This window comes from Microtus pennsylvanicus, chromosome 1 (assembly GCF_037038515.1).
Source record: "Microtus pennsylvanicus isolate mMicPen1 chromosome 1, mMicPen1.hap1, whole genome shotgun sequence".
NCBI classification, from domain to species: domain Eukaryota; kingdom Metazoa; phylum Chordata; class Mammalia; order Rodentia; family Cricetidae; genus Microtus; species Microtus pennsylvanicus.
In genome coordinates this window covers 77,962,537-77,969,163 of record NC_134579.1, presented here as the reverse complement: position 1 = coordinate 77,969,163, position 6,627 = coordinate 77,962,537, and the positions used below count along the sequence as shown (strand labels likewise).

The window sequence follows — 6,627 nt, the reverse complement described above, 5'->3', positions numbered from 1 at the left end:
TTCTCTGGAGCAAAGAGCCTGGAGCCTTTTCCTGGTAAAAGGAGGGGGGAGCTGTATCTTTGGAAACCTGTGAGGATTCTTTTTTACCCTCTATCCTTTAGAGTTTAAAGTGTACCCTGCTCTGGCCACACGATGCAGTGCCAGCAAGAACGCCATCACACCTGATGAGAGCAATCAGTCTGTAGCTCATACCAAGTGTGTACATGTACAGTGCTGTAGCTGTGCACAACACAAGCAGTAGGCACGCCAAGGTTAGCAGGAAGATGGGCATCAGCAGCCCAGAGAAGTCTTGATGAGCCAGGTGAAGTACTCAGCCTGGTTCCCAATCCCTTGCTCACTGCTATAGCCTAGCTTCCTGATCCCCAACCCATGTTGTTATGGCCACCACTCAGAAACTTCAAGTTTGGCATGTAGAGCCTGTGTGTGACTCTGGTAATGGTGTGGGTCTGTTTGGACTCCGGTTCTCATCATGAGAATGTATTGCTTCAGGCGCTGGGTATCCCATTAAAGCTGGTCAGATGTCAAGTCCAGAAAATCTGTAAGCCAACCAGACTGCTCTGTAGTAGCTGGGTGTAGCTGTAGGCCACCTTTCTGACTGTAACCCCTACCTGTGTCCCCTTCTCCACCCATCCACCTGTTTAGTTGTGATAGAAACCGAATGCCCTCTGGCCATGCCTAGCAGGGGCTCAGCAAGCCAGCCATCCTAGAATGCGTGGTTGAGAGGTAGCCGACAACACTCCTCAGAGGAGCCCTTCCTCTGCAGCAGGTTCCCGGTCACACAGGGCAGGGAGACTCATGGGAAAGCCAGAAGACAGCTAGTTGTTCATGTAGCAGTCTGTCCACATAGCCCACCAGGACGTCCCACCTGATCCCTGACTACCAGGGAAGATCATACAACAGAAGAGGTGATACCTTGGGAAAGCTGCCCGGAGACAGTGGACCAGGAAGCTGCATAGAAGTTGCTGGAATGTGTCCCAGGAATATAAGCGGTAAGAAAAAAAGGATACTCAGAACCTGTCCTCTCCATTCCAGTCATAATCTAGGACCTTAATAAAGCCCAAGGATGTGACCCTGCTGTTCAGCCCATTTGACCCAATTCCGTCCTGAATAGACTGCAGGAAGGCAGCTCAGTTGTGTGGTTAGTTTGGGCTTGGGGAAAAGACTGTCCTATAGGCCATAAGCCCAGACTATTGTATAAAATTCTACAATGAGGTTTTAACCATATGGACCTCTTAATGTATCCTGTTGTTTTTCCCTGAAATTGTCCCTTTTGGATGGAATCTGCCCGGTAAACCTGATTCCCTTGCCTTTCATCATCAGTAGTATCCAGCCTCCTTATCCTTGCCAGCCTGCCAACTGGGAACAGTTAGGATGAGGGTGAGTCGTGTTGTAAGCCTAAATGTCTTTGGAGCACCACCTCTTCTGCTCTGCAAGCTGATGAGGTCAGAGCTGCCAGGTGACCTGTGTTGGGCGAAGCAAACGAGATCTCATCTCATGCTAGCCCTCCTTGTCTTTACTTGTCCCCCACTGTCATTGCAGATACCATTTCTGTTACCTTGTGATTGCTGTGCACGTTGACATAAGGAAGTCTGTTTCATTAAATGCAGCACACACCCCCAGCACTATAGAAGTACCATGGACCTACAATTATACATCATTCCTTCCTATCCGTACGAAAACAATCAGTACCCAAAAGGGAGCCAGCCACCTATCACTGAGAGTTTTTAAAGCCAGAGAGCGTGGTGTGTCTGGTCTCTGAGAAGGGAGATATGTGCTGATGTGACAGGGAGGTTGTCGCCGCATGCAGAATGCTCAGAGCAGGCTTCTGGAAAAGACTTTAGGGAGGCAGGGAGAGGGGACATGGATGGGAGATCTGGGACCTCCTGGTGCTACCCCACAGCTTGGGTGTTCCTTGCTGGAGAAGTACAGGTTTGAGCTAAACTGGTTTGGTGTAGCTAACAAAGCTGAAAGCTTCGGTAGAATGAATTATAGAGAAGATATTAACTACGTTGGAAGCAGGACAAAAGGGATGTTGTGGGTATGTCCTTGGCCTAGAGCCTTACGAGGTTAAGTTCCTAGTGCCTGCCTTTGCTATCATCTCTGAGCCATCATCCTCAGTGGCCTCAAACCTTGATTGATGAAGCACTACTGTACTTGCACAGCGACAATCTCCCCATGCACACACCCCACCCCCATCCCCTGGTACCCACACCACGGAGATGATTCCTCTTGGAGCAGTCATCCATTGGTTCTCCAGGCTCATGGCTTCCCTGAAGCCTTCCAGTCTGAGGATTCCCTGAGACCTTAGTTCCCTGAGTCAGTGTGTTATGATGGTATGTACCTTGTTAGCACAGTTCTGAGGGGTAAACAAATCGTTACAAACTATGAGCCTCTCATAACAGAGTAATTTGCAGGATTTCTTTTGTAATGTCACTTGAAACCAATCTTGTTTTTTTGTTTTTGTTTTTGTTTTTTTTGTTAAGACAGGGTTTCTCTCTATAGACCAGGCTGACCCCAGACTCACAAAGATCCACATGCCTCTGGCTCCCAAATGCTGGGATTAAAGGTGTGAGCCACCACCACCTAACTGCCATGCTTGTCTTCAAGGCTGCCTTTACTACCCAGTGTAGTAAGCGAGTGTTTTCATTTCCTGTTTGATAGCCCAGGCCTCCGGCTCGGGTGGCCAGGCAGTCCTGCTGAGGCACAGAGGGTCAGAAACCCTGACCACATGGATTGTGGGGCCTATCTATAGGCAGGGCCACAGTGGAACCTGAAGAGGTGCTTCCACACATCCCTTGGTATCAAATGAATGTTTTCTTTAACCTGAAGGTTTTTATTTCCTTTTGATTTTCAAAGAAAACATTCCTGGGGCTGGAGAGATGGCTCAGAGGTTAAGAGCATTGCCTGCTCTTCCAAAGGTCCTGAGTTCAATTCCCAGCAACCACATGGTAGCTCACAACCATCTGTAATGGGGCCTGGTGCCCTCTTCTGGCCTGCAGGCGTACACACAGACAGAATATTGTATACATAATAAATAAAATAAATATTTTTAAAAAAACATTCCCATGACCGTCCCTCATTTAAAAATAAAACAAGTAAACACGTGACCCAGAGGACTGCGCCTCTTGTCTCTGATGAGTGGCCAGTCCTAGGCAGTATGTAGCCACATCCCTGCCCTGTGGCTGATCAGCACACAAGTTGTCTAATTTCTGAGCTTTGTGAAGCAAGGGCTGCTTTCTGCATACTCAAGACCGAGAAGTGAAGCAACTCACTGGCGAAGGGGCACATCTCCTCCCAAGAACAAGCGGGCTAAGAGGCCGCCAGGGGGCAGCAGGGGCCCACCTGAGGCCTGACTGCGCTTGCGCAGAGCCTGCGGCGCCCCTGGACGGGAAGTAGGCGGGGCCGGCCCAGAGCAGCTCGTGGGGAGCACTGCGGCAAGCTGGCAGGTGAGGCCCTGGGGGTGCTAGGGATGAAGGGAGAGGGTGGAAGACTCGGACTTATGCTAATGGTCAGATGGGGGCATGAGGTGCACGAGGGTGAAATGAGACTAAGGACGAAATGGAGAGACGAGAAAGCACTAAGGCCAAGACGGGTTTCGGGTCCCCGAACCCGAGAGACATGGGGTTAGCAGTGAGCAAAAGAGCAGGGCAAGCAGCCTGGACCCTGCGGAACAGAGGCAAAGCATGGGGAACTAAGGACACAGAACTGGGAATCCGTTGACCCTATGGGGTGTGACTGGAAGCGAGGTTCAGGAGGGGGCTGAGCTGTGAGACCAAACAGTACAAAGGGGTGACAGTCCTCCGTTTTCTAGGCTCTCTAAACCCCCCACCCCGCCCAAACATAAGGGCCAGGCCCACGGCCTGCCCTCAGCCCTCCCAGAGAAGGCCCCCTCTGGGACCACATTTTCATCTGGAATGCCTGGCGCCCCGTGGCGCCCCTGATTGTGTTTAAAGCTGGTGTTTTAGTTAACGCCTGGCTTGGAGGCTGGGACTGAACCCCGTTAGCTAGATTGCGGTAGAGCCTAGGTCATGAGAGCCTGGGGCTCCACCATTCCAACTGTGTGGTCTCAGGCTGGCCCCTAAGCAAAGGCACCAGGCTGTAGGAATTTCTGCACAGAGACTAACATTTCGGGGAGGCCCAGCGGAAGGCGGTGGTCTCCTCCACCAAGGCCTTCTACTTGGAGGTCCCTTAGTAACAGATGTCTTCACAGTATGCCCTGGAACAAGTTCTGTGAACTGTTCCCACCTGAGGAACTGAGCGCGAGCCCGTCTCTGCCTCATGGACTCCATACCCATATCCCTCCCATAGTCAAACTTCACTTTTTCTCCGCAACCATCGGGTGGAAGTGTCCCAGTCACTGCGCATCAGAGTCTTCAACTGAGTCCTGCCTTGGTCATATCTCTGGTTTGTGACCCTAGAGTAGTACTTTCCCCCAGCTCTTGTTTTTCTCAGCTGCAGGGTGCCCTGATGACATGCACAGTTCTGAGAGGTAGGCAAGACAAACAATTGTTTTAAAAACCGTAAACCTTCCCCCAATAGAGTAATTTTCAGAATTCCTTTATGCTGTCACCTGGAGCCAACCTTTGCTATCCAGTGTGCTGAGGGAATGCTTTTGTTTCCTGTCTTATCAGGCTTCAGGCTGCATATTCCATGGTCGTTCAGTTTTGCTGAGCTCTGATCCATTGAAAAAATACCAACCCTTTAAAAAGAAAAATGGCTGCATAGTAAAATGGCTATCATTGTTGTGGCAAAATAACCCGTTAGAGATGGCTAAAGTGGGGGATAGCAGAATGACCCGTTAGAGATGGTTAAAGTGGGGGGGGGGTGGCAGAATGGCCTGTTAGAGATGGCTAAAGTGGGGGATAGCAGAATGACCCGTTAGAGATGGTTAAAGTGGGGGGGGGGGGGGAGGATGGCAGAATGGCCTGTTAGAGATGGCTAAAGTGGGGGATGGACATGGCTGGGGTAGAGAGCATCCTGAGCTTGCACAGGGCTCCAGCACCATGTAGGAAAAAAATATTCTTAAAGTGATTTTCTGTGTTCTTTTGAGTTTTTTTTAAAACAGGGTCTCATGTAGCCCAGGCCAGCCTCCAGCTCCTAATGTAGCTAAGAATGACCTTGAACTTGATGTCTTCCTGCCTCCACCTCCTGGGTACTAGAATTGCAGGTGTTCACCACCACAAACAGTTTCTAGATGAACCCAGGACCTCAAGGCAAGTAGCTACCAACTGAGCTACACTTCCAAGCACCACCCGCCCTTTGGGGTTTTTTGTTGTTGTTGTTGTTGTTGTTGTTGATTGGTTGGTGGTTCTTTTATTTATTTGTTTATTTATTTTCCTGGTTTGGTTTGGTTTTTCAATACAGGGTTTCTTTGTGTAGCCCTGGCTGTCCTGGAACTTAACTCTGGAGACCAGGGTAGCCTCGAATTCACAGAGATACACACACCTCTGCCTCTCAGATGCTGGAATTAAAGGTGTGTGCCACCACTGCCCAGCTGGATTTTCTTCTTTTTTGAGACAGGGTTTTACTCAGCGTAGCCCAGGCTGGTACAAAAACTGGTAGCAATTTTGCTGTTTCACTTGCCCAAATGCTGGACTTATAGGCATGAACTACCATGTGGAGCTAAAGTGATCATCTTTAACATATACTTTACCACACTATTTATAATAATCATTTTTAAATATAAATAAAATCTTTTCCATGTCTGAAGTAAAAGATTGGTTAAGCTCTAGAAGGATTTACACCAAACTGTACCCAGCAGTCAATCACAAATAGAGAAACGAGTGTGGGTCTAGGGATGTAATTGCCGCTGGACTGCTTACCCAGCACACATGAGCAACCCCAGTGCCACGTAAACCAGATGCAGTGCACACCTAGGATCCCAATCTTAGAGAGGTGGAGGCAGGGAGAGCTCAAGCTCAGGGTCTTAGGAGCAGCTGCCAGCTCTTAAGTCCCGGAACCAGGAGGAACCAGCCAAGTGTCACATTTGGCCAAACCAGTCAAGACCGTGCAGCTACCGGAGTCAGGAGCTTGGTTCCCTCCCCACAGGTCCTTGCTTGATGGCTTGCACACACTCATGCACACGTCTCTCTCATCCTGAGCCATTTGCTACTACAGGGACACAACTGGAGTCAGCCGGCCCCACACCAGGCCAGCACTTCTGTTCTGCCCCACCACTGTTCTCCCCAGGCTCCTTTGCCCAGCTGCTGGCTACCAGCCAGCTGCCACTCTCCCCTCCAGTGACCCCAGTGGTGCCATGCCCCCCTTGCCTGTCCTTCTTGCTGCTGTCTGAGCCTTTCTGTCCACTCTGGGGCTCCCAGAACTTGGTTGCTTCATGTAGCTTGGAAAGGCAGGCAGCAGATTTAGGGGTTTGTCAGAGAGAGGGAAAGCAAGAACGGGTAGTGCTCTTATCCTATGCCTCAGATAGACCCCAAAGAAGGAAAACTGTAGCCTGGTTCTTCACCATGGCCCAAACAATGTAGAATGGCCGCCACAGGCAGAATCTCTGGGCATACTGTCTTTCTAGTGGAAGTAAACAGCCAGTACAGTCCCTGAGAGTAAGCCAGCGGAGGCAAGCAGAGTTTTACACAAGAATGTGAGCATGGTGTCACACTGGGTGCCTTGCCA

At 50.1% G+C, this 6,627-nt stretch overlaps 1 protein-coding gene across 1 annotated transcript in view; it reads left to right on the top strand.

Annotated features, from left to right (window-relative positions):
• The first annotated feature begins 3,375 nt into the window (after nucleotides 1–3,375).
• Ppm1f (protein phosphatase, Mg2+/Mn2+ dependent 1F) overlaps nucleotides 3,376–6,627 on the top strand; it is a 31,785-nt gene continuing 28,533 nt past the window's right edge. Inside the window, exon 1 of the mRNA XM_075970488.1 lies at nucleotides 3,376–3,446. The gene's annotated coding sequence lies outside the window, so the exon portion shown is untranslated. The remainder of the gene's footprint in view (nucleotides 3,447–6,627) is intronic.